Here is a 26,160-nt window from a genome sequence, read left to right on the forward strand (position 1 = left end):
TCTCAATCTTTCCCTTTTTTTTTCTACAGGAGAGAGAAAAAGACACACCCCTTTTTCTCATCCTTTTCTGTAAATCAGGTTCCCTGAGGAGGTGAGGAGAATGGAAGGGATGATGGTCAGGGAGGAGATTCTGGGTCCAAATCACCATCAAAGGGGCTGGTGAGTGGCTGCTGACTCTGACAGATTGGACCCAGGAGATAGTCCCTGCATGAGTGTGTGAGAACCAGTTGCTGTGAGAATGGGGGTGCTGTGATGGGAGAGCTCCTTGAATAAGTGAAGGGGAGCACTTGCATTTGAGGGGGTTTCTTTGGATGTTCAGTTCCTCTAGAATAGAGCCCTTGTGGAAGTTTTTGGTTTGGGCTACACCCAAGGGACTATACCTGGCTCTCAGCACCTCCGACAATGCTTGGAGACCATCAGCAGTGCTAGGGATTTGAATTGGGGTTGTTACAATACTTCATGCAAGGCAAATGCCTTACTCACTGTGTTGTCTCTCTGGTGCTAACACCCACAGTGGGAGGTGTTTTGTTTTGTTTTGTTTTGCTTTTGAGGCCACATTAGGCTGTGCTCAGGGCTTACTCCTGGCTTTGTGTTCAGGGATCATTCTGGGAACCATATGTGATATTGGGGATCACGCCTAGGTCCTGCATCCAAGACAAGTGGCCTTAACCCCTATACTAACTCTCTGGCTCACTCCCTGTGAGAGTTTGAATCTGGGAGAAAGATGTCATGGAATTGGTATTTTCAGAGCTCATTCTAGAAGAGAGGCTGGAGAGGGTGTTAGGAGACACAGCTAGCTGTGCTCAGGGACTATTCCAGGCTCTATGCTCAGGAGTGACACCCCGAGCCGTGCTCAAGTGACCATAGGCAGTGTCGGGATTCTAATGGGAACACCGGCATTATAAAGCAAATGCTCACCTGACACTTCAGCTATCTAGCTGACCAAGTATGTGACTCTTACGCACATTAAATTTTTAATTTAAAATAAAAAATATAAGGGCCCGGAGAGATAGCACAGCGGTGTTTGCCTTGCAAGCAGCTGATCCAGGACCAAAGGTGGTTGGTTCGAATCCCGGTGTCCCATATGGTCCCCCGTGCCTGCCAGGAGCTATTTCTGAGCAGACAGTCAGGAGTGATCCCTGAGCACTGCCGGGTGTGGCCCAAAAACCAAAATATATATATATGAAGAACTTAAGCACTTTGATAAAGGGACCATTGTAGAGTTGAGGGCTGAGTGAGAGAGCAGGGAGGGGCCCAAAATGACCAGGAACTAGCAGAGAAGAGGACATGCCAGATGCCTGCCTGCCTTCCTTCCTTCCTTCCTTCCTTCCTTCCTTCCTTCCTTCCTTCCTTCCTTCCTTCCTTCCTTCCTTCCTTCCTTCCTTCCTTCCTCCTTCCTCCCATTCTTTTTACTTTACCTCCATTCTTCCTTTAATTATCCTTTTCTTCCCCTCCCCCTTTCCCACCCCTCCCTTCTTCCTTCCTCCTATCTTCTTCCCTTCTTCCTTCCTTTTCCCTTCCTCCTTCCTTCCTTCCTTCCTTCCTTCCTTCCTTCCTTGCTTCCTGCCTTTCTTTCTTTCTTTTTCTTTCTTTGTTTCTTCCTTCCTTCCTTCCTTCCTTCCTTGCTTGCTTCCTTCTTCTTTCTTTCTTTCTTTCTTTCTTTCTTTCTTTCTTTCTTTCTTTCTTTCTTTCTTTCTTTCTTTCTTTCTTTCTTTCTTTCTTTCTTTCTTTCTTTCTTTCTTTCTTTCTTTCTTTCTTTTCTTCCTTTCTTTCTTCCTTTCTTTCTTCCTTCCTTTCTTTCTTTCTTTCTTTCTTTCTTTCTTTCTTTCTTTCTTTCTTTCTTTCTTTCTTTCTTTCTTTCTTTCTTTCTTTCTTTCTTTCTTTCTTTCTTTTTTCTTTCTTTCTTTCTTTCTTCTTTCTTTCTTTCTTTCTTTCTTTCTTTCTTTCTTTCTTTCTTTCTTTCTTTCTTTCTTTCTTTCTCTTTCTTTTCTTTCTTTCTTCCCTCCCCAATGGTGATGGGAGTAGATAGCAGAAGGGCTGAGACACTCTGGTTGGTGCTCAGTTTAGCACTGCAAATTTGATAGTTGGGGGTTCATGTCATAGGGCCATACTCATAAAGCTAGAAGGGTGCTAGGAGGCAAGGGATGCCAAAGATGAAACTTGGGGCCTCACAGCTTAGGCATGTGTTCTTCCACTTGAGCCACTTCCCTGCCTCTGCCATGTAGGTCCCCAATAATCCATCTCAAAGCCAGAGGACTTGGGAGCATTTATTTATGTTCTGTAGAGAAGAAATTGGGGAGTAACAGACCCTGAGGGGCAAATATGTATTCTGAGTTTGAAGGACATAGTCTGTCTTGACTAGAGGGGTGGAGAGAGAGAGGGAGAGAGAGAGAGAGAGGAAAAAGAGGGAAAGAGAGTCAGAAGAGAGAGAAACAGCATGGAAATCACTTGTCATGCATGTGGTTATCCAGATTAAATCCCTGCTCCCATGAAGAGTCTCCTCACACCACCAGGAGTGATCACCACAGATATGATCCACCTACCCAAGGGAAAGAAAAAAGATATGCCCGTCTTCCCAATATCATCTTTTTTGCAGCATCTTGGGAGGTGGTGTTATTGCCTGAGGTCTCACTAGGTGTTTTTCATAAGGAAAGAACCCTTCATATTATCTTCCTCTTTCCTTATCCTGTCCTTTCCCTGGCCCTCCCCTGTCTCCTTCTCTCTGTTCCCTATCTCTCTTCCTTCTTCTGTATCCATATTTGGACAATAAAAGTAAATACATTTATTTATTTATTATTTACATTTTCAGACAATAAATAAAGTGTCACGTCCTGCCCTTTTCACTTACGTTCTGTTTGAACATTTCCTCTTGCCATGAAGTATTCTTTGCAAACATGTTGGGAGGTTGTGCAGATGGTTTGGAGCTGAGCACTGCAGTATGTGTCTCAGATCTTCTGGGGAAGTAGGTGGTGGTGAGGCATAAATTAAAAAGAAAAAGCAAGTGGTTCTGAATGCCCTCTCCACTCTCCACCCTTTTAATATGTGGGAATCTTTTGTGGCTGTGTTTTTCCAAAGTCACAGGTGGGTATAGAGATGGTAACAGGTCTGTCAAATGGTGAAACAAAAGTGCCAAGTTGGGAATCTGTACCCAGACTCTACCCTTTATTTATTTATTTATTTATTTATTTATTTATTTATTTATTTATTTATTTATTGGGACCTTGGAAAAAACTAATTGGTTAAGTTATGTTTTTCAGTGTCTCCTTCAGTTCTGAGTCGTATTATTTAAAAAGAAATGTGGGGTCTCTCAAACAGTGCTCCGAGGGCCTGGGGTCACTTATAGAATTACTTAACTTAGTAAACAATGTCTGGGGGTACAATGCTCAGGCCCAGTGTTACTTGGGGAACCTTAAGGGCTACACCAAACAGTATGAGGGGATGTACATGAAGTGTGGTGGGTCAACTATGCATGTATCCTTGACTCTTAAGCTAAGTTTCAGCCTCCTGATTCCTGAGGCCAGTCAAATACCCTCCTCATGTTTCTTGTCTCCTTTTTGGGGTCACATCCAGTAGTGCTCAGGAATCACTCCTGGAACACTTGGGGGAACCCTGTGAGATGCCTGGGGATTGAACCTGGGACAGCTGCATGGGCACACATTATCTGTTGTGTTATCCTTTTAGCCCCTATATGTTTCTCAACTTTTTCTAACCATGGCCCCTTCTCCTTGTCCCCTTCTTTCCATCCTGCTGGCTAACACACTGGTCTTGCACCATAGCCTCTCATCTTCATGATTTTCACCTATCTGCCCTAATTAGGGCCCCCTAGCGGTGTTAAGAAATGCTACCCCAAGAGACAGGAGCCTTATTTCAGAGATGGGCACCCTAACACATCACACCAGCTATCCCTTTACTCCACTCGAGTGGACAATAAAAATCCCCATGGTGGTCTGCCCCCATTTATGCCTATAGGGCGCATCCCACTAATGCACCACATGGCTTGTTATAGGTTAAGCAGAGGGATATTCATGGCCCAGAGGGTCATGTGACTGGTGCCTTGCCCTTCTTTTCTCCTCGGGTCCTCTTGCTTGCTCCCCTTCAGCAGGATGACTGATTCCATTGTCCACTCTGCTTCCACTGGATTCTCTCTCCCTGTCCTTCCTTCTGCTTGGCATGTGCCTCCCTCACTTTTGCACAGCTTGTTCCTGAGGAGCCAGGTGACCTCTGAGCGAGCCATAACAAACTGTATACCTTACATGTTTATAGTTATCTTATAGATATATTTAGTCTTGTTTTGTATCTGTACAGATCTGTATATGTTTATATGTATCTTTCCATAAATAACTAATGCTGATATGTATTTATATCATTCTATTTGTATTTATATACACATGCTTATATGTCTCTCTATATGTATATATATATATATGCAACTATATGTGTATGTATACATAAGCTTAGATATGTATAGGTATTTCCAGGTAGGTCCATCTAGACATATTAGATATATAGATGTTATCTATTTATATGTAGCCATATTTAATGTACACACAGTTACTGTTGAGTGGGTAACATACAATGCATATGTATAGAATATATGCACATTACATTACTTGCATATTTATTTGCATCATCTTTAAAAGGATGCAACCTCTGATAATAGGAAAGCAGCATCCCGGAAGTTGGGCTGCTGGAACTGCATTTTGGTTTCTGTCTCTTACCATGATGCCACCTCAGCTCTCTTGTAGCTACTCCCAGCTCTGAAGTCCCCTCCCTTACCTCTGCCCTAACTTCTGTAGACTGAGAACATCCTTTCCAGGATGAATGGGGGGAAGCATGGCCTTGTGGGCTCACCAGACACCCAAGCACACAAGCTGTGCCTATGCTACAAGCTTTAATTATTAATTGAGAAAAAAACTCAGCCTTCAAGCACCTGGAGGTCCAGGCAGATGAATGGTGCTCATGACCCACCCTGTTCTGTGCCCTGCTGGGCAGTGAGGAAGGAGGAGAAAGCTTCATCACTAGCTCTGCAATCCCCACGATGGTCAGTGTGTCTGGTGGGGCCAGGTGTGGTGCTACTGTGCCCGTTCACATGTGGGGCTTAGCATGGCAGACTTCTGTGTTCTGTCTGCTTCTTGGGCACTGCCATTACAGTCTGTTCTCCAGAGATCCTGGGACACTCTGTAAGAAGACTGTGATTGTTGAAGGTAAAATTCTGCTCTTCAGGGAACAGCATAGAAGGACAGGACTTGTTTGCTTGCAGTCTCCTAAGAATTAGCAAGGAGCACAAGCTTCATGGGCCAAGGTGGTGGATACATTCTTGACTCTCACACATTCCTCCAAATCTAACACTGGGGACGGAGTAGTCTACCACTGGACTTTTTAATATGCATAACCTGTATTTTTCTTATGTGTATTTGATGATATGAACATAAGGCAGCTAGATTAATCCACGTTTCTTTTTTATTCCCCTGGGGTGAATGTTATTAATGTGATACTATTAATCAGTGTAATGAGTATGGTTAAAAGTAGCTCCAAACTGAAGAGAAGATTTAGAATTTGAAGATCACTCATAGAATTCCAGCTCTGCACCTACTCCTTCTTTTTTTTTTTTTTTTTTTTGTGGTTTTTGGGTCACACCCGGCAGTGCTTAGGGGTTACTCCTGGCTCCACGCTCAGAAATTGCTCCTGGCAGGCACGGGGGACCATATGGGACGCCGAGATTCGAACCGATGACCTTCTGCATGAAAGGCAAACGCCTTACCTCCATGCTATCTCTCCGGCCCCTTCTGTTTACATTCTCTGAACTTGTTTTCCCATTTATGAAATGGAAATTAGAGTACAAGTTGAGGTATTTAGAGTCTGTGGGGTTAGTTATATTCAAAGGTTTCTGATGAACTGGGTCTTCCCTCTCATCTGTTCTTTCTTATGTGGACTGTACAAAGGGTCTAAACACACATGTAGGGGGCAGAGCAATAGCACAGCAGGAAAGGCATTTTTCTTGCACATTGCTAATCTGGGTTTGATCCCTGGGATCCCATATGAACCTCCGAGCTTGCCAGGAGTGATTCTTGAACTCAGAGCCAGGAATAACTCCTGAACATGACTCAGTTTGACCTCAAAACAAAACAACAACAACAACAACAAAAACAGAAAAAAACCCACACACATTTGTATTTACAAGAGGCCAAGTACAAGGGGAGAGAGAGGAAGAAAGGAGGGAAAGAGAAGGCAGAGACTCTTTGGATGCTGGGAGTTTAATGGTAATGCTTGCTTGTTGTAGGTAATTGGAGATACTAAAAAAAAAAAAAAAACAAAAAAACAAAAACAGAAACTGAACTACCTATCCCAGTTCCCTCTGAGAAGTAGGACCCTTTATCTAATCACAAAGTGAGTTAGAGAAAGTGGAAAGAAAGCACCCTCAGGACCAATCATGCTTTCTCTGGATGTTCAAAAATAGAAGAAATCAAGTCTGTCTTTCAAGATAGTGACCTGGAAGGGCCAGAGCCATAGTACAATTGGGTAGCGAATTTGCCCTGCATAGAGTCAACTGGGCTCCATATCTGACACTCCATATGGTCCCCTAACTCTGCCAGGAATGATCACTGAGCACAAAGCCCTGGGCATTGCTGGGCATGCCCCCACCTCCATACACACAGAAAGATAGTGACCTGCAACAAAGCTTGACCCAATGAAAACAACACTAACAATGCCTTGGAACTGAATGACATGAAGATGATGATGGAGCACAGAGGGACAGGAATTCTCTTCTCCCTTAATGAGGTGTGAAGAAATGTAAGCATAGCACTTAAAAGGAAAAATGGAGGGGGGGGGGGAGGAAGAGAGAGAGAAAAGTGTCTATCATAGAGGCAGGCTGGGGGAGAGGACTTTGGTGGCAGGAAATGTGGACTGGTGAAGGGTGTTAAAACATTGCGTGACTGAAGCTCAACCATGAACAACTTTGTAATGTATTCAACCCCAGGTGAATAGGCCTGAAGCAAGGGCACTAGAAAGATTAAGAAAAGAAGACAGATATGAGAGAGACAAGCATAGGGTCAAGGTGCTCCAGCCTTGTGGACCGAGTGCCCTGACTATTCTTTATGTACAATATTTATTGTTCAGGGACAATCAACATGGGAAGAAGGGCAGCTAACTATCTAATGCTAATCAAGCCTAAATGGGTCTTTAATTCTTAAAGGGGGTGTGTGAAGGGAAGAGGAAGCTAGGACAGAGTCTCTGTGGATTGTCTTCCTCCCAGAAGGGTGGCAAACAAAAGAGTGACTATAGGAAATTCAAATCAAGAGTCCTTAAATCATCTCTTTTCATCACTCCTCAGACTATCAACTCTCTAACTAAACTTATTTATTTCTTGGATGTCTTCATATTCAACATCTGATTTAATTGAAATCATAAAAAAAATGTGAGCAGAGGAAAAAGAAATGCTTGAAAATTGGTCTGAATTATGTCCTTTCTTGATGGGTTACAGGACCAAGCCAACAATCATTGAACTGAGTTCTCTTCCATGGAGCAGGAGCAGAAACATAACTCAGACATTCAACTTCTCCTTCCAAGAAGATGCTCTCTTAACACATTCCCCAGGATGTATTTTCCAGGAACCAGGCAGGATGGATGATACTATGATTCTTTGAAATGAATCATAACAACTCATTCATTATACGAAGCTCTTTGCAATAAGGCAGAATATTCACTCTCTTTCCCAACCATTTCAATTATTCCCAGTGATGTTGTCTAAAGGAGCTTTCTAGTGATCAGACCTTATCCCAGGAAAGGGACAAGGTAACTTTTCTCTAAGGAAGTTACCCTTCTCCTTCTCCTTAGGAATTCAAGTTTAAAGAAGTTCAAGACTGAATTATTTCCTTCCCAACCAAAATTTTTTCACTTATCTTCTCCTTTCCCTTTCTATTTCAATGACCTGGCAACAATGCTCTGGTGACTTTCTTGTCATGCCAAGGATCCCAAAGGGTCATTCCACTGGCCTTGAACTTGGATGTGGGATGGTATCAGGGATCCAAATAGTGGCCTCAAAGCTTACTAGCCAGGCTCTCTACCACTGAACTCTCCCCAGCTTCTCTTTCCCCATTTTTTACATCGCTCTTTCTTGGTTGCACTTATTGTATTCATTAGTAAAATCATGATAAAGTCACCGTACTAGTGATCATTGGGTTGCAATCATGGGTTGAGCCATGATTATGAGCCAGCATGTCCTAGGCAATTTCAAGGTGAATGTATTGGATGTTCACAATCACTTATGAGGTTGATGATCTGCAATGACTTTATCTCTGTAGGTGAAAAAATGGAGGCAAAAAAGTAATTGACCTGCAATCATGTGGTAAGTTATTCCCAAAACCACTTTACTCAGCTCCAAGGCCCTCTGTGGGAGACAGTGAGCAAACTTCCAGTGACCTGGGAAATGGAGGGAAACAAGAAAGAGAAGCAGAGGACAGGACCCCTGTGACCTCTCCCCCTCTAGTCAATGCTTTTCTTGGATATTAATGTAAAAATCTTAGAACCATGAACTTAAACTTCCCTGGGAAAAATATCCCAGTACAGGTATGACCCCTTAGTTCCCCGGTTCTAGAGGGGCCATTTCTCTGGGATTGCCTGCCCTGTCACTCAGAGCGGAATTTGGTCCAAGTAGTTGTTTTTGAAATAAATTTGTCTCTCCTTGCCACATCTGGATGTCTTCTGAGATGGCGTCCAGCCTCCTGACATTCTTCCTCCCGTCGGAATATTTCCTAAAATTGTCAATCCTCCAACATCCACTGACTGTGGAAGAAAAAAAAATCACATCGCTCTTTCTTGGCCATAGGCAGCTCTTGAAGAAAAACTCAATGTTGTTCAGAGCCCTGGCCGGTGTTGTCTTCGTGCTTTTGTCTCTGCACTCTCCTAGGGTTATAGGTCGGGTTGAGGAAAGTCAATTACTGATCCCAAAACTGAGCAAACTAATCTGAAGGAAACTGACTGCTGTGGAATTCATGTTGGGCGAAGTACTGGTTTCTCTGTATATTGACTCCAAACCATCTAGTTCATTTGCTCAGGTACTTTATTCCCTGAAAGAAAATTAAGAAGAAAAGAAAAAAGTGAGGATGAGGAAGAACAGTAAGAAAGACAGAAGAAGAGAACAAGGAAGAAAGGAAGGGCATGTTATACTCCTTAGGTGAAGCTAATTACTTAACTATCTCCAGTTGAAATAAGTCGGAGGAAGAGAGAGAGAGACTCAGAATAGTCTCACTTATCTATGGGTTTTAAGAAAAATAAAAGACATTATTGTAATAATGCCCAGAGATGAGAGTCAGAATGAAGCTCACCTCAAAGAGAGGCGAGTGTAGTTAGAGAAATAATTCACTAACAACTACCTTGACAATGTTAATGAGTGAGAGAAGTAGATTGCCTGTCTCAAATGCAGGCAGAGGGTGTGGGAGGAAGGAGATGGGGGACATTGGTTGTGGAAATGTTGCACTGGTGAATGGGAGTGTTCTTTTAGTGACTGAAACCTAACTACAGTCATTCTTTTTTAATTTTTATTTTGATCATAGTGGCTTACAGATCTTTCACATAAGTATTTTAGGTACATATTAACATTGAATCAGGCGAATACCCACTACCAAATTTGTCCTCTTCCCTTCCCCGTTCCCTTTCTGCAACCCATATCCCCCACCATCACGCCCCCCCCCCCCCGGGCTGCTAGAGTAGGTGGTTCCCTTTTTGTCTTGCTTATTATCAGTGATCATATATCTGTTTGGTCCTGGTGCCCTCTCTTGTTTCTCCCTCTATTTGAGAGGCTAAGCTAGATAAATCGAGTTATGTGGTTTTGTTTGAGGGAGAGAAAAGCAATAGAATGGGGTAAAAAATAAGAAAAAAGTTTAAAAAATTAAAATATGCTGAAAATGGGTGGAGTCCTTCTAGTGGCTATCAACCTCAGTTTGAGAGAGGACATGAAAAAGGTAATTGAAACACCATAACAATACAAAAATAAATGTCAAATTAACTATCCAGTGAGCATTACAGCAATAAAAACAAGCACCACACAATAGTCTTGGTTCTGAAATCAAATCATGCTGGAGTGCAAAAAGAAAGAGAAAGATAAGATAAAATAAAATAAAATTAGAAAGGAGACATCAACTTCAATATCTACACCAAAATAAGGACATCAAAAAAACAATCAATCAATAAATATATATGTGGAAAAATGATTATTTTGTGCTTTTATTTTCCTTTTTTTTTCTTTTCCCCTCTGCATAGGCACATTAACTATTGGGGATATTATAGAGGGAATTCCCTTGGCCTAGGAGATACAGGGTTTCTCCACCCCTGAAGTATACTGTCATGGGATTAACTATAGACTCCTTGCATGATCATTTACTCTCCCCTCAGTGCTTTTGTGGTGTATGGAAGACTACAGTCATGTTTTTTTTTTGTTTTTTGTTTTTTTTTTTTGAATTATGAGAACAAAAGATGCAAAGAAAGAGGACAAGGTAAAGTTACAGTGGAAGGACAATCAGCCATAACATAATTCTCAGAAGAAGTCCCCTTGCTGATATCTTAACTTTGAACTTTCAGCCAAAGAAAGTTAAGATAAATAAAACAGAATCCATGTACAATTACTTTGTCCCTCAAGTCCCCAGATTGTAGCACATTATAATATTTCTTAACAGCACACAAGGCAATCTAAAGCCATAAAACTTACGTAACTCCTTAAACATTAGAGGCATAGTATTTTTTACATTTCCATGTACATTCATATTAGCTTAAGTTAACCTCAAATTTTAAGTGGGTGCATTTAACCTCAAATTTTAAGTGGGTGCATTTTAAGGATTAGCGTCAAAGGAGCACAGTAAAAACGGTGTTAGAGTGGCAATTGTTGCTTGCATAGGCCCACCAAAATATGAGAGGCATGGAAAGGAATAACCTTGGCCTAAATACAAAGAGATCCTACCCCTGAAGTTTCCTGGCATAAGACCAACTCTAGGCTTCAGAACAGTCATGTTTTTAATCACAGTGTTTATTTTTGTTTGTTTTGGAGTTTTGGGTCATACCCAGTGACACTCAGGGGGGTTACTCCTGGCTATGGGCTCAGAAATAGCTCCTGACTCGGGGGACCATATGGGATGCTGGGTGATCAGTTCTATCTTAGGTCAGCCGCGTGCAAGGCAAACACCCTATTGCTGCGTCACCACTCCAGCCCCATAATCATGGTGTTTAAATAAAGATATTATTTAAAAAAAGAAAAAGAAAAACACACACACACAAAAGAAACATTATAGTCCCTAAATCCAGCTATCAATATCTTTGTAAACTATGGTTCTTTAATTATATAAAAATATTAAAAACAATTCAGCTTTGGGGGCCGGAGAGATAGCATGGAGGTAAGGCGCTTATCTTCCATGCAGAAGGATGGTGGTTCGAATCCCGGCATTCCATATGGTCCCCCGAGCCTGCCAGGAGTGATTTCTGAGTGTAGTGCCAGGAGTAACCCTTGAGTGCTGCTGGGTGTGACCCAAAAACAAAAACAAAACAAACGATTCAGCTCTTGTCCCTAGGAATTTTTTTCTTCCCAATGTTTGCTTCCTTTATATTTTTTGCTTTGCCACTGTTCATATCTAAAGACAAGACCAAATTCTTCATGGTGAAGGGTGTCTATCTTCTCAGGGAGATCAGGCAGGTCCCCCCAGTCATCCATCATTGTCTTCCCTTAAGATGGCCTTGTATCTGGCAAACTAAATGCCACTGTGGAAGGCACTTAAAGTGGCTGGATTATTTGAAATCCTCCCTTTGTTATTACATAATGCCCCTGTGTACTCTCTCTAATGTGCTTTTTATCTAGGCTTCAGTAGGAAGTTTAGTACAGGGGAAGTTTGGTGGGAGGGAGATTAGCACGGGGGAGCACTGGGACAATGGTGGAGGAAAGTAGACAACTGAGGAGGGTGTGGTGTTATGCATGAAAACCATCATTAAATACATTGTAAACCATGCTTTAAGAAAATTTTTTAAATGCCCTTTGGGGGAATCTTACTTAGATGATAGCAGAGTATTGGAAAGGAGGAAAGCAAGTCACTGGCCTGACTTGGGTTTGGGAGAGTTTTGCCTCTTACCTGGGAATTCTTCTTTCTTCTGGGATCCTGGGGGGCCCTCTGGAAGCACACAGAAGTGCCCCTTGAGGCCTACCCTCCCTGCGTCTCTGCATTGGCCCTACCCCTCTTTCGGCTCAGGCAGCAGTTAATTAACAGTCGCAATTAAGCAGAACCAAATTGCTCTTTAGATACTGTAAACTGTTGAATGGAAGAGCTTTTGTCTGCCAAACAGAATTAATCCCCAAATCATGGGAAATGCTCCTAACACAAAGGTAGACTATATGCTGTGTGCATTTTCTCCTGAAAATAAATGAAACCATTTGAATTATATATGTACAAATACATATATACATAATATATTTTATATATATATTTATATATATATAATTAAAATCATTTCATATATACATATATGTAAACTTTCCAGCACTCAGCAGCGAAGATAGTGGTTTGAAGGTGGTGACTTTCAAAAGCTGATCTGCAGAAAAATCTTGCAAACCAGGGTCAGTGAAGTCAGTAGAGAGAGGGGTTTAGTCACTTGTCTCACCTCACATCTCCTCCAATTTGATCTCACATATGGTCCCACAAGAACTGCAGAAGTCACTCCCTCACGCAGAACCAGTAGTAGTAACCCATGAGCATTGCTTTCTCTCCCCATTTTCCTCACCCCCCAAAAAAGGTTGAAACCCAGAGACTTAGGGAATTTTCATGTGCTCAACACCCTACATATAGTCCTACAAGTACTGCAGAAGTCATTCCCTCACCCAGAATCAGGAGTAGTAACCCAGGAGCATTGCTTCCTCTACCCACCTTCCCCACCTCAAAAAAGGTTGAAACCCAGATATCTAGGGAATTCTCATGCACTCAACACCCTTTGCCCATAACCACATGAAGGATATTGCCAAGTCTGTACCATTTTAAAACCCCACACTCCATTCTGAGCAGTGACGTTCAGGGGTTACTTCTGGCTATGCACTCAGAAATTGCTCCTGGCTTGAGGTACTATATGGGGCACTGGGGGATAGAACCACGGTCTATCCTAGGCTAGTGTGGGCAATGCCTTATCACTTTGCGACACTGCTCTGATCCCCACGTTTCATTCTTATTTCCCAGCTGCACTGTATCAAAGAAAATTTCAGATATTGTACTATGACAAGGAAACAAGTCAGGTCCTTCTCTTTTAATCATCTCTAATGCCTTTCACACACCCACAATGCCTATAATTATTGTGACTAGCTCTCAAATACAACCTGGCCCCAGTCCTCTGCCATGGGAAGTTCTGAAGGGCCTGGTGGAGTTTGGTGCTCTCAGGAGAGTGAACCAGCCTCTTTCAACTCATCTTCAAGAATGGAGGGGAAGAGGCAGGGATGCTGAGGCCCAGCTTGGAGTGGAGGATGTTGGGAAATTCTCATTCGACAACTGGCTGTGCAAGAGCAGCTGATCCCTGCAGCAATGAATTCTAATGTCAGAGCACATCAAGGTACAATTTGAGCCCATGAATTCAGGTCCATCTCTCTTAATCATCATCTATCCCTCCATCAACCTACCCACCCAAGCATCCCCCCATCTGGCTAGTACGGACAGGCTCCTAAATCTATTTTGGTCATTTCTCTCAGCTGTCCATTGGCACAAATAATTAATCCTATAACAAATAATTACTCAAAGCTCATTGTTGTTTTTGTCCTACCTGGTCATGTAGAATTTTTTTTGTTTGTTTGTTTTTGGGCCACACCCGGCGGTGCTCAGGGGTTACTCCTGGCTGTCTGCTCAGAAATAGCTCCTGGCAGGCACGGGGGACCATATGGGACACCGGGATTCGAACCAACCATCTTTGGTCCTGGATCGGCTGCTTGCAAGGCAAACGCCCGCTGTGCTATATCTCCGGGCCCGTCATGTAGAATTTTAATCTCTTGAACTTCCCACTAACTTCAAACACTCTATAACTTACTTTCTTTCCTTTCTTTTCTTTTTTTTTCTCTCTCCCCAGAATGTAAACAACTCCACTAGAGCAGAGATTTGAGAGTTTGTGGGTTACAAATGTCAGAGCCCTACTAAAGGTCTGAAGGATGTAAGGTGCTTAATTCCTATTTGAGGAGCAATGGATGGTGCACTAACATCCCCACCCTCTTACAGGTGAGTGATGGTAACTCATGGGGGTTTAGAAATTTGCTCCAGGTCACCTGATTTGAAGAGTAAAATGCTGGATTGTGAAGATAGGTCTGTGTTGTGCAGAAGGCTCTTGTTTATAACAGAGTGCCACAGTGCTCCTGTAATTTCAATATTCCGTGGTAGATGATATCCTGTAGTTGTATTCCACCAGGTCTCCTGAAAGCTTGTTATTGTGAAACCTAAAATCATCTGTGTTGGTTTTGTACCAGGCCTATAGAGATGATTGGGAAACGTTTGGATTATTGTTACCTCCACATTTTCCCTCTGGGTGGCACTTGGATTTGTTAGAAGCAAGAAAGATGATTTGGATGCGATGTGGGCATGAGAAAAAACATGCGCAATGAAAATACCGGAGCTAGGTATTTGGAAAGTTGAATGAGTTATTTGCCAAATCTTACTCATTTTATAAGATATTTCTTGAGTATCTGCTATAAGCCGAGAACTTGATGAAGTTGGCCTCTGGGAGAGCCTAAGGTCACCGTGAACTTGAACATAGATGTAGTTGAGCTAGACTTGGTCAAGATCTTTTGCATACATTACTAACCATTAAATCTTATGCTTCTATATATTTTTAATATATTTATAAATTTTATTATTTAATTCTTGAGCTCATTTTAAAATTATTTAGTAGTTTGGAAAAGTAGAAAAATAATTTATATTTTTCTAATTAGAGGTGGGGTACAACCTTAGGGGTTACTTCTTAGGGTGCTGAGACTTTACTCCTGGCTTTGTGACCAGGGATAACTTCTGGCAGATTTGGGAGACTATTTGGGATGCCAAGAATCAACTTAAATTGGCTACGTGTAAGGCAAATGCCCTACCTATTGTCTTATTTCTCCAGCTCCTCATTTTGTAAGAGTCGATTGACTTTCTAGAGACTTTAAAGCATGTGAAGGAAAACTTGAGGCTGTTCAGCTTTTAAATTTTTCCCCTTGTGAGTCAGAATATATGGCCATTTTGTTGGCAAACAGAAATCAATCATTAGATACTTTGGGCACCTTCACCTGTCCACTAAGAAATCTGATCATGTTCTTGAATGCTGGGGACTGTGGTTGGAAAAAAATGTCACATCTCTTCCTGAGGCTGGAGTGATGAAACGACTTCTGTTTTGGTGCCTTTGCCAGTTATTATGAGGAAGACACACAAACTTCACAAGAGTCAGGCAGGTGTTTAAAACACACACGCACACACACACACACACACACACACTCACACACACACCATCTTGAGAAGACTGAAAGCAGAGCAGGTCTGTAAATGTTAATATAACCTGATTGAATGTGTTAGCAGAGCCAAATAAAGAACATGTCAGTCAGAGACGGAAGTGAGAAATTGTGCAGCCGATGCAATGAAGAAAGGAAAAAACTATTGTCATGCTCAGCTGAGGGGTGTTCAGACTGGACCAATAATCATATTTTTATTTTTCTTTGAGGCATAGCTACCCTTTCACAGCATCTACAGTCAGTGCTCAGTGTAAGTGTATTTGGACCATTCTACCCCACCACCTCAAACAAGATACTGTGTCCCAGAAAATCCTTTCCACTCTTTCTCCTTCCCAGGCAAGCACACTCAGCTGATTTCCCCATTGGAGTAACTGAGAGCTTGTTCTAGAATTTAATAGAGATGGAACCATCTGGCATGTGCCTTTTCTGTAAAGAATTTTCTACCTCACATCATATCTTTGACATTCTTCTATGTTGTTGAGCATATGCATAGTTTCTTTGCATGGCAGAGTAATTCGTGTTATGAACGTATTATAACTTGTTTGCCTATTTTCCTTTTTATATTGACCAACTTAACAATGTTAAATATAAATAACAAAATTTACCATTTAAACCATTTCAAGGGTGCAATTCTGTGTATGAAGTCCGTTCATGCTGTTGTGTAGGTATTGGTAGAACTTTTTTTCATTCCACCGATTCAACTGATTGAAAATAAATACCCATTCTTCTTTCCTGCCCCCTCCCATGTACCCCTGACAATCACTACTTTTGGTGCCTAGAATCTCTACTACTTGAAGTACTCAGGGTCCCAGATTGGGTAGGGGACTGGGAGTTAGGATATTCTTTCACACCATAGGGGTTAAGTTCAGAATCTTATGCTTGTCCTGGGTGCTTCCTAATCTCTGAACCATCTTCTAGGCCCTTTCTAAGAGAGAATTCCTATAACTAAGCTATCAGAATTGCCTTGTCCTGTGGTTGGCATCAGGGCTTGAACTTGTGTGGCCTTGAACTTGTGTGGCTTTAAATCATGGAGCCATCTCCTAGATTAGAATTTTCTTTTGTATAAAGGCTAAATAGTATTCCATTGTCTGTCTAGATCACAATTTTTTGAATGCATTCATCTTATTGTGGGGATGTTTCCACCTCTGGCTATTAAGAAAGATGCTGCTCATAATATTGGCTTGAGATTCTGGGTTATGTTCATCTGGAAAAAAATTGCTAAATAATGTAGTGATTCCATATTGAATATTTTAATTGTTTTTTATTATTGTTATACCATTTTACCTTTATGCTAACTGCTTTAGTTTCTCCTCATCCTTGCTGAGACTTGTTATTTTTCTTTCTTTTGGGATCTAGATTTGGGCCACACTTGCTCAAAGGACTACTTCTAGCAACGTTCAAGGGACCATGTAATTGAACTTGTGTTAGCCACTGCAAGAGAAGCACATTCACCCTTGTACTAACCAGTCTGTTATTTTACTTTTAAAAATATAATGGCCATCATTTACATCTAAGATGAGAAGTAGTATCTTTCAATATGTGCTTATATTTCCCTCAAAGTCAGTGATGTCTAGCATTTTTCCATAAATTTTTAGAATTTTTCCATATTCTCCATATATCTTTGGAGAAATAACTATTTAGAAAATAGAAATAACTATTTGGAGAAATTTTATTTAGATATATAACTATTCAAAGAAGACAAAAATAATTTGTTGGGCCTGGAGAGATAGCACAGCGGTGTTTGCCTTGCAAGCAGCCAATCCAGGACCAAAGGTGGTTGGTTCAAATCCCAGTGTTCCATATGGTCCCCTGTGCCTGCCAGGAGCTATTTCTGAGCAGACAGCCAGGAGTAACCCCTGAGCACTGCTGGGTGTGACCCAAAAACCAAAAACCAAAAAAAAATTTTTTTGTTTTTTATGTTGTTGAGTTTTAGAGCTATTTTTATTTTAGAGCTATTTTTTAAAATAATAACTTTATTTAGGCACTATGATTACAAGCATGTTTGTAGTTGGATTTCAGTTAAAAAAAATGAGCCAGTGCATGGGGCTGGAGAGATAGCATGGAGGTAGGATGTTTGCCTTGCATGCAGAAGGATGGTGGTTAAATCCCAGCATCCCATATGGGCCACTGAGCCTGCCAGGAGTGATTTCTTAGTGTAGAGCCAGAAGTAATGCCTGAGCACTGCTGGGTGTGACCCAAAACACCAAAAACAAACAAACAAACAAACAAAAACCCAGTGCAATCTTCACCAATGCTCCCATCTCCCTCCTCCCCCAACTCCTGCATGTATTTGAGACAGGCTTTCTATTTCTCTCACTCACTACCATTGTCATGATAGTAGTTAGTGTAGTTATATCTCTAACTGCACTCCCCACTCTTTGTGATAAGCTTTATATTGTGTGCCGGTCCTTCCAGCCCTCATCTCTATAATCTTTGGGTATTATTAACATACTGTCTCTTTTTTTCTTTACATCCCAGAGATGAGTGTGACTGACTATTCTGTGTCTATCACTCTCCCTCTAATTGATTTAACTCAGCATAATAGTTTCTATGTTCATCTATATATAGGAAAATTTTATGACTTCATTCTTCTGATGGTTGCATAGTATTCCATTGTGTACCACAGTTTCTTTAGCCATTCATCTGTTAAAGGGCATCTTGGTTGTTTCCAGATTTTGGCTATTTTAAATAGAGCTGCAATAAATGTAGATGCGAGGAAGGCATTTTTGTATTTCATTTTTGTGTTCCTAGGGTATAGCTGGTATAGCTGGATGATATGGGAGCTCAATTTTCAATTTTTTGAGGAATATCCAATTTGTTTTCCATAAAGGCTGAACTAGATGGCATTCCCACCAGCAGTGAATGAGAGTTTCTCTCCCTGCATCCCTGCCAGCAGTGACTGTTCTTGTTCTTTGTGCTGTGTGTCAGTCTCTGTGGCATGAAATGGTATTTCACTGTTGTTTTGATTTGCATCTCTATGATAATTAGTAATGTGGAGCATTTTTCATGTGCCTTTTGACCATCTGTATTTCTTTAAGGATTGTTCATTTCTTCTCCCTATTTTTTTTTGATAGGGTTAGATGTTTTTTCTTGTTAAGTTGTGTCAGTACCTTGCATATCTTAGATGTTAATCTTTTATCTAATGGGTATTGGGTGAATAGTTTTCCCATTTTGTGAGTGCCTTTGTATCCTAGTCACTATTTCCTTTGAGGTGCAAAAGTTTCTCAGTTTAATATAGTCCCCCTTTTTTTTTTTAATCTCTGCTTCCACTTGTTTGAACAGTGGTATTTCCCCATGGAAGATGCCTTTAGTCTCAATGTCATAGAGTGATTTACATACATGTTTTTCTATATACCTTATGGATCTGATATCAAGGTCTTTAATGCATTGGATTTGACTTTTATGTATGGTGTTAGATGGAGGGCCAAGTTAACTTTTTTGCATGTGGCTGACCAGTTGTCCCAGCACCACTTGTTGAAGAGGCTTTTCTTGCTCCATTTTGCATTTCTTGCCTCTTTATCAAAGATTAATTGATTGTACATCTGGAGAACATTCTCTGAATACTCAAATCTATTCCATTGATCTGTTGGACTGTCTTTATTCCAATACCATGCTAATTTAATGACTATTACTTTGTAATTCAATTTAAAGTTCAGGAAAGAGATGCCTCCCTTTTTTTCCCCAATGATTGCGTTAGCTATTTCTTTGGTTTTAGCTATTATTTAGCTATTTCTTCATTCAACTGTGGAAGATTATAAGAGCCCAAGAATTTATCCACTTCTTCCAGGTTCTCTTGTTTTGTGGCATAGAGTTTCTCAAAACTCTATGGGTGGGTATTTATTGTTCCAAATGAATTTCAGGAATGTTAGATTCACTTCTTTGAAGATTGTCATGGGTATCCTTAGAGTAATTACATTAAATCTGTACAATGCTTTGAAAAGTATTGCTATTTTAATTATGTTAATTCTCCTAATCCATGAACAGGGTATGTATCTTCATTTCCTTGTGTACTCTTTTATTTCTTGAAGTAGTGTTTTTTTTTTATAGGTCCTTCACCTCTTTAGTTGACTCCAAGGTATTTGAGTTTCTGTGTCACTAATGTAAATGGAAAATTTTTAATGTCCATTTCTTCTCTATCATTAGTTGTGTATAAGAAGATCATTGGTTTTTGCATGTTAACTTTGTAGCCTGCCACTTTGCTATAAGAATCTGTTGTTTCTAGAAGCTTTTTGATAGAGTCTCTAGAGTTTTCTAAATATAGTATCATGTCATCTGCAAACAGAGAGAGCTTTAATTCTTCCTTTCCTGTCTGGGTGCCCTTGATATTTTTTTCTTGCCTAATTGCTATGGCAAGTACTTCCAGTACTATGTTAAATAGGAGTGGTGAGAGTGGGCAGCCTTGTCTTGTACCAGATTTTAGAGGAAAGGTTTTTAGTTTATCTACATTGAGTATAATATTTGCCATTGGCTTGTGGTAAATGGTCTTTATTATATTTAGAAAAGTTTCTTCCATTTCCATCTTGATGAGAGTTTTTATCATGAATGAGTGTTGGATATTATCAAATGCTTTCTCTCATCTATTGATAAGCTAGATCATATGGATTTTTGTTGATATGGTGTATTATGTAAGTTTATTTGCATATATTAAACCATCTTTGCATCTCTGGAATGAAACATACTTGGTCATGACGTATGACCTTCTTGATGAGGCAATGGATCCTGTTTACTAGGATTTTGTTGAGGATCTTTGCATCTGTATTCATCAGGGATATTGGGCAATAGTTTTCTTTTCTTTCTTTCTTTCTTTCTTTCTTTCTTTCTTTCTTTCTTTCTTTCTTTCTTTCTTTCTTTCTTTCTTTCTTTCTTTCTTTCTTTCTTTCTTTCTTTCTTTCTTTCTTTCTTTCTTTCTTTCTTTCTTTCTTTCTTTCTTTCTTTCTTTCTTTCTTTCTTTCTTTCTTTCTTTCTCTTTCTTTCTTTTCTTTCTTTCTTTCTTCTTTCTTCTCTTTCTTTCTTTCTTCTCTTTCTTTCTTTCTTTCTTCTCTTCTTTCTTTCTTCTTTCTTTCCTCTTCCTTTCTTCCTTCCTTCCTTCCTTCCTCCTTCCTCTTTCTTTCTTTCTTCTTTCTTTCTTTTCTTTCTTTCTCTTTCTTTTCTTTCTTTCTTTCTTTCTTTCTTTCTTTCTTTCTTTCTTTCTTTCTTTCTTTCTTTCTTTCTTTCTTTCTTCCTTTCTTTCTTTCCTCCTTCCTCTTTCCTTCCTTCCTCCTTCCTTCATTCTTCCTTCCTCTTTCTTTCTTTCTTTCTTTCTTTCTTTCTTTCTTTCTTTCTTTCTTTCTTTCTTTCTTTCTTTCTTTCTTTCTTCCTTCCTTCCTCCCTTCCTCCCTCCTCCCTCCCCCTCCCTCCCTTCTTTCTTTCTTTCTTTCTTTCTTTCTTTCTTTCTTTCTTTCCTTTCTTTCTTTCTTCTCTTCTTTCTTTCTTTCTTTTCTTCTCTTTCTTTCTTCTTTCTTTCTTCCTTCCTTCCTTCCTTCCTTCCTTCCTTCCTTCTTTCTTTCTTTCTTTCTTTCTTTCTTTCTTTCTTTCTTTCTTTCTTTCTTTCTTTCTTTCTTTCTTTCTTTCTTTCTTCCTTTCTTTCTTTCCTCCTTCCTCTTTCCTTCCTTCCTCCTTCCTTCATTCTTCCTTCCTCTTTCTTTCTTTCTTTCTTTCTTTCTTTCTTTCTTTCTTTCTTTCTTTCTTTCTTTCTTTCTTTCTTTCTTTCTTTCTTCCTTCCTCCCTTCCTCCCTCCCTCCCCTTCTTTCTTTCTTTCTTTCTTTCTCTTCTTTCTTTCTTTCTTTCTTTCTTTCTCTTTCTTTCTTTCTCTCTTTCTTTTCGCTCTTTCTCTTTCTTCTTTCTTTTTTTCTTTCTTTCTTTCTTCCTTCCTTCCTTCCTTCTTCCTTCCTTCCTTCTTTCTTTCTTTCTTTCTTTCTTCTTTCTTTCTTTCTTTCTTTCTTTCTTTCTTTCTTTCTTTCTTTCTTTCTTTCTTTCTTTCTTTCTTTCTTTCTTTCTTTCTTTCTTTCTTTCTTTTTTTCTGCAGCATCTCTGTTTGGTTTTGGTATCAGGGTGATGTTAGCTTCATAAAACCAGTTTGGGAGTGTTTCTGTTTCTTCTATTTCAATTTCTTCAACTTTCTGGAAAAGCCAGAGAAGTATCGGTAGTAGATCCTCTTGCAATCTCGGAAAGAATTCATTATTGAATTCATATGGGCCTGGGCTTTTGTTTTTGGGGAGACTTTTGATTATCATTTTAATTTCTTCTATTGATGGGGCTGTTTAGATATGTTAGATCATCCTGGTTCAACTGTGGAAGAATATAAGAGCCCAAGAATTTATCCACTTCTTCCAGGTTCTCATCTTTTGTGGCATAGAGTTTCTCAAAGTAGTCTATGATACCTTTTGAATCTCTGTAGTACATGTAGTGATCTCCCCCCCCTTTTTAAAAAATATTTATAAAAATTTTATTGTAATATTTACTTATTAATGCAGATACTTAAGCAATATACATATTTTTCTAATAGCGATTTTCTAATACAATTTTGAATACATTTTTAAATATATTTTTTATTTAAGTAACATGATCATATTTGGGTTACAGTCATAACCAGAACACCCCCCTTCACCAGTGTAACATTATCCCCTTCCCCCTTCCCATCCCCTGCCTGTATTCGACTCAGGCATTCTACTACAGTTATTTGCTTTTAAGTTCAGTAAGTTGTATTTATTTTTTCCTTAAAGGATAAAAGTAAAAAAAAAAAAAGTAAAGGTGTGATAGTGGCAATTTCCATTGTTTGCATAGGTCCAGAAAAATGGGGAAAATGGAAAAAAATCCTTGACCTGATTACTAGAAGGCCTCACCTCAGTTTATTGGCATAAGACAGACTCTGGGTTCCAGGCAAACCAGTCTGTCCAACTCGAGTCATTCTCAAGGTCCCGGTGAAACTTTTTCACACTTTAGCTATTATTGGTATCAGATTCTTATATTTAAAGACTCTGGATTCTGTGCATTTCTTTCATCGATGTCGGGCTGATGTGGAGCATCCTCTAGTTTCAGCATACCATTAAATGCGGAGCGATCTGCCCTGCATGCAGACTGTTGCTGAGTCGTCTGGGTGTTGGGAGCATTCTTTGGAGTAAGTCACTGCCAAAGCAGTAGTAGGTCTTCCCTGGTAGAGGCTTGGATCCTGGTAATGTTAAAGACAATTGTGGTTGTTTCCATAGATGGTATCCATTGTTCAGGTGTGTATGGGCGATGCCCATTCTTCTGAGGCCTGAGCCAAATCATTATGCCAATGTTCAGGGTAAAAGGCCTAATTACATTACCAAATTTGTGTCCCCATCTCTATTAGATAAGAACTTGTTTGCATATGTATTATTTCCCCATTTTAATGTGCCTATACAAAAGAGAAGCAATGCCACAAGATATTGTTGGTGCATCTGGGGGCTGATGAATAAAGTCCAACATTCCCCGTAACTTGGTACAAACATGAAATCTATACAGAGATACTCTTCTACCAGTATTGCTTATGAAGCAGATCTCAAAGGGGGAAAATCAAACAAATAACAAATCCAGTGGGCAAATTGTCACTATATAAGGATATTCGAAAAGAGTTATAGATGTTAAGGGAATACATCTGAGATATACAAAGGAGATACACGTGACCCTTTTATGTTTTAGAAATAGTCAAGAGGGAGGGGGATGTTTCCGAGTCACCACTTTGGTCTGTGATTGGACAAATGAAGAGAGCATGGAGTCATGTCCTCCCCTTGTTGCCTGCTGAAGCTTCCGACTCCCCGAGAGGCTTTTGCTTCCTAATTGCTGGAGGTTGAGAATTCAGCAGTCCCCTCCCAGCCCCTTGCATGAACAAGGAAACCGGGGGTCTCTTTTAAATTGTACCTCACTGAAACCCACTTGCTGGGACCCTAAGCAGGTGTCCAGGAACAACCCTGGGATGGGGAGGAAGGAGAGAGAAGGCTGTGGGGGGCAACCGAGGCTGCATCTTCACCTTATCTTGGCCAAAAAGCCTACAGCATGAAACCTTGCTGTGACGCGTTGCCTGCTGAAGCTTCAGACTCCACCCAAAAATTACCGTGAAAGATATGTAATCCACCTTGACCAAAAATAAAAATTATTAGTACAGAAAACGGTTAAATGTGGGGTAACAAGAGATGGGAGTGAGAGAGTAAAGGAACAAAAGGAGCGCATGGATAATGTTCAGATAATGACTAGCAGATCAAACACAATGATATCCATATATTTCTTATAATGTTTCACAATGGACAGGTTTAATAAGGAAACTTCCCTGATAAGTACCAATGCCAGAACCTATTGTGACCCATGACCCACACCCCCTTCCTAGGCCTGGTCAAAGCAGTCTTTGGCACGGGGGAGGGCTGCCTAACACCATGCTGGCAGGACCTCCCAGCTCGGCTCCCAGGAAGGAGAGAGATCCTTCCTGAGCCTGAAGGCCGGGGATCTCCCCCTTTTTATTTCTAACTTGGTTTATTAAGTTTTTCCTCTCTTTCTTTGTGAGTTTTGCTAGTGGTCTATCGATCCTGTTGATTTCTTTTCAAAGAACCAACTTTTGCTTTCATTGATATTTTGAATTGTTCTTTGGATTTCCACTTCATTAATTTCTGCTCTAAGCTTTGCTATTTCCTTCTGTGTATCTACATTTGGTTCATTTTGTTGATCACTTTCTAATTGTATAAATTGTGTCATTAAATTATTTATGTAGGCTCCTCTTTCTTCCTGATGTGTGCTTGCAAAGCTATAAATCTTCTTCTGTACCACTTTTGCCATGTCTCACAAATTCTGATAATTTGTGTCTTCATTCTAATTTGTTTCCAGAAAACTTTGATTTTCTCTTTGATTTCATCTCTGACCTATTGGTTGTTCAGTAGTGAGCTGTTCAATTTCTAGGTGTTAAAGTTTTCCTCTATGTCTGTAGTTCACTTCTAATTTTAGTGCATTGTAATATGAGAAGGTAGTTTGTATAATTTCTATCCTCTTGATTTTATGGAGGTATGTTTTATGGGCCAGCCTGTGGCCAATCCTGGAGAATAACCCATGTGCACTGGAGAAGAATGTATATCCAGTTTTCTCAGAGTGGAGAGCCCTATTTATATCTACTAGGCCACTTTCTTCCATTTCTCCTTTTAGAGCTAGTATATTCTTGTTAGGTTTTATCTTAGTTGACCTATCAAAGGAGTAGCAGGGCAATGTTGAGGTCATCAACTATTGTGTTGCTATTAATGTTTTCTTTCAGATTTGTCAATAATTATTTTAAATATTATGCTGGTCCCTTATTGAGTACATATATGTTTTGGAGTGTGATTTCTTTCTGTTTTACATATTCCTTGATTATTATAAAAGGTCCAATTTTATCCCTTATAATATTTTTTAAGTCTAAAGTTTGTGTCATTTGATATGAATATGGCCACTCTGGCTTTTTTAAGGGAGTTGTTTGCTTTGATGATTGCCCTCCAACCTTTGATTTTGAGTCTATGTTTGTTCTGACTATTCAGATGTGTTTCTTATAGGCAGCAGAATGTTAGTTTCAGCTTTTTGATTCATTTTGCCACTCTGTGTCTCTTAACTGGTGCATTTGCTCCATTGACATTGAGAGGGATAATTGTCATGGGATTATTGTCATCTTTGTGTACTAGTTTGGAGTGTCTGTTTGTCTTGTCTTAAAATAGATCTTTCTGTTTGTATTTTATAGATGGTTTTGAGTCTATAAAGTATTTTAGCTGTTGTTTTCCATGAAGCCCTTCAAACCTGGCTCGGTAAAGCAATCTAAGTGAAGCATTCATTCCATTGAGTTTTGCCACTAAATCCCACCACTGCCTTCTGGTCTTGAGGGTCTCTTGTGACAGATCTGCTTTAAATTTTAAGGTTACTCCATTGCTTGTAATTTCTTTTTTATCTTGCTGCTTTCAGTATTCTATCTCTATTTGTGAAATTCGTCATTGTTACTAATATGTATTTTGGGGTGCATTTTTTTTTCAAATCTCTTTTAGCTGATACTCTTTGGGCATGCAGGTTTAGGTTGCATGTGCTCTTTATCTCTGGGAGTTTCTAAGTAATGATGTCCTTAAGTATTGATTCTTCCTGGGGATTTTCTTCCTGGGTCTTTGAGACTCCAATGATTCTTATGTTGTTTCTGTTGAGTTTATCAAAGACTTCTATTTTTGTCTGTTCACATTCTTTGAGGATTTTTTCCATTGTCTGATCATATGTTTTAAGGCTCTTTTCTAATCTCTTCTGTTGTATGGACTTGTTATGCATCTCATTTTCCAGCTTACTGATTCAATCTTAGCTGCTGTTACTCTGTTCAAGAGGTTTTCCAGTGGAGTTTTCATTTAGTCTACTAACTTTTTCAGTTCTGTTATTTCAGTTTGGAATTTTCTCATTTCTCTTTCTTATATCCTTTTGATTCTTATTTGTGGTTTGTTCAGCTAGATCCATGCCTTCTTTCAGTTCTATAAATATCCTCCATATTTCTTCTCTAAACTCTTTATCTGAGAACTTAAATAACTGGTTGGCACTTTTTGGGTCTTCAGAGCTGCCATTATCATTCTCTATGCATGGTGTTGGCCTGTGTTGTTTTCCCATTGTCACTTGGGGGGGGGGGGTTGGAGCCACATCCATCT

The sequence above is a fragment of the Suncus etruscus genome, chromosome 15 (genome assembly GCF_024139225.1).
Source record: "Suncus etruscus isolate mSunEtr1 chromosome 15, mSunEtr1.pri.cur, whole genome shotgun sequence".
Taxonomy (NCBI): Eukaryota; Metazoa; Chordata; class Mammalia; order Eulipotyphla; family Soricidae; genus Suncus; species Suncus etruscus.